A 2500-nucleotide genomic window follows, 5' to 3' on the forward strand; every position below is an offset into this window, starting at 1 on the left:
CGACTTATTGGCACAGAAAATCATTTAAATGCGGTAATAGCAACGGTTATGGTCATAATCATGAAAATATTCATAATATATACTTGTCAGCTGTGTAAATTACTAGAAAATTGTTCAGAACATGGACACGGAATTACCTGACGATTATCCCCTAATGTGGCGTATTTTCTTTTTGTCCGCCCAGGATTCAGGGTCTCACAGTTCAGACTAAAATCAAAACCGGGTCTTAATCAGGGGAAATTACATTCACTGTAATCGCTGACTCAACGCGGGGCCCTGAATGCGGCCCTGGCCATAGCTTGTGCCGTAACTTGACTTCATTTGATTTATCTGAGTTCACGAATATATTGATATGTTCAGGTACAATCGTCGTGCTGTTTTTGCATGAATCTTTCTTTGAGGGAAGTACGATAGGCACCCTAATCAGAATATGATCGTTCTAATGTTCTTATTCTGTGCACATCATCTGAGTTGTGGAAAACTTACCGGAACTACTAATCTTACTGGTTTTAGTAGATATACTTCCATGCGGGAAAATGTTTGTAATGATATAGACTTTGGACTTACGTTTAGTATATAACATACCCCAGATAATTTCATATATTGAAAGTCCTCTCTTACGATAAAAACAACTTCCAAAGTACATACTGTCTGACTACTTTCCCGCACCCAGTTTCAACAGCTAGTCTCGTACCGTCAGTATTGCAGTCATACGCCGCACTTTATGTGATACTGATAGGATTTCGCAATCGAGTTCAAACACAAGAACTAATAAGTGTATATAGCATAATAATAATAAAAACACACTTGTCACTATGAATTGTGCAATATCATGTAGCAAAGAAGTATGCAGGCAAATGAATGCATGCTTATACATCACATTACTGAAGTGTTAGTATTTTTTCTCAGTATCTATTGTGTAACATATTTAATGTCGGTAGCCAGTTTAGGAAAAACACGCTGGTGCTATACATGAAAAAAGAAAACATGAACATATGCTAAATTAGAAATTCGCGTGCGTGCGTGCGTGCGTGCGTGCGTGCGTGCGTGCGTGCGTGCGTGCGTGCGTGCGTGCGTGCGTGCGTGCGTGCGTGCGTGCGTGCGTGCGTGCGTGCGTGCGTGCGTGCGTGCGTGCGTGCGTGCGTGCGTGCGTGCGTGCGTGCGTGCGTGCGTGCGTGCGTGCGTGAATGGTTCAGCGCACTAAACATTTGCCCCCTGAGAGAATCGAACTCTCGACCCCTGGTTTACAAGACCAGTGCTCTGCCCCTGAGCTAAGGAGGCTATAGAATGTGTGAGAATATTTGTACGTTATTAAACTATTTTATGGTCAAGCTTGTAATATAAAATTGTATATTAGCGACCCTCACCTTTCTAGGTACTAATATGGGTAATGTCCGTTACTTAATTCTGTTACTTAATGTCTTAATTCGTAAATGTGTGTCTATGTGCATACATATTATGTACACAAATGCATATGTCTTTATGTTTATTAGACTAAGATTGACTGACTGGGAGAGCAAGGGAGAGATCGTGTCGGTGAATATAAAACATATGCAGCAGTATCGTGCCGACCCATGGTCAACTGGACCAGTCTCTAAACTCCATCGCGTAGCAAAACGAGCGAAGTGGGTCTACCGACAGTCAGATACTTTCTCTGAGTGTGCTGGCGTTTTAATTGTTTTCATCTTCATGATACTGGCGATTCATGTATGGTCGTGGCTTGATTTTCCGCTTTTGGTTGTTAGATACTATTATTTTGTCTATTTTTCAGACTGGATGAAATGCTACAAAATGGCGATATTGACTTCATTTTCTGAGGCATTAAATGGCAACTTCAAATTAGACTCTCGATACTTGTCACCTCACACCGGCGATCTGGATTGCCCGCGCTCTGGTTAGGTTTCTGCGTTAGAGGAATGCTACTGACGAGCTCAGTCTTCAAGCACACAGGGAGACTTCAATGCAATCCAAAATTTGTTAACCAGGATGTTCCTCCAGTGCAAGAAAATACCTACTCTAATATTTGGATTAATTTCATGTTGTATTGTCAGGGATAACAATGCTTCAGGACGTACATCATTCAACTGGTCATTATCCAAATGGACGATTATTTTTCAAACAGATAGGTGTGTGTGTGTGTGTGTGTGTGTGTGTGTGTGTGTGTGTGTGTGTGTGTGTGTGTGTGTGTGTGTGTGTGTGTGTGTGTGTGTGTGTGTGTGTGTGCGCGCGCGCGCGCTGCTCGTTCACTTATTCATACGTAGAGATGCCACAGATAGAGCACGTTCTGTAAGCTGATGGAGTGATTCCGATTTTTCCAAGAGGTGTAACTTGAATGACCATCAACTTTCATTCAGAAGCCTCCTTAGCTCAGGGGCAGAGCACTGGTCTTGTAAACCAGGGGTCGAGAGTTCGATTCTCTCAGGGGGCAAATATTTAATAACCACTGAACGTAACACAGCTGACTTCAGTGCAGAATCCATAAAAAAAACTTCTTTCAACT

At 42.2% G+C, this 2500-nt stretch overlaps 2 non-coding genes across 2 annotated transcripts; one reads left to right on the plus strand and one right to left on the minus strand.

Annotated features, from left to right (window-relative positions):
- Positions 1-1209: 1209 nt before the first annotated feature.
- Trnat-ugu lies at positions 1210-1281 on the minus strand. The gene has a single exon. It is a non-coding gene; the product is annotated as a tRNA-Thr (tRNA).
- Positions 1282-2356: 1075 nt separating this feature from the next.
- Positions 2357-2428, plus strand: Trnat-ugu. The gene has a single exon. It is a non-coding gene; the product is annotated as a tRNA-Thr (tRNA).
- Positions 2429-2500: the final 72 nt, after the last annotated feature.

The sequence above is a fragment of the Penaeus monodon genome, chromosome 5 (genome assembly GCF_015228065.2).
Source record: "Penaeus monodon isolate SGIC_2016 chromosome 5, NSTDA_Pmon_1, whole genome shotgun sequence".
NCBI lineage: Eukaryota > Metazoa > Arthropoda > Malacostraca > Decapoda > Penaeidae > Penaeus > Penaeus monodon.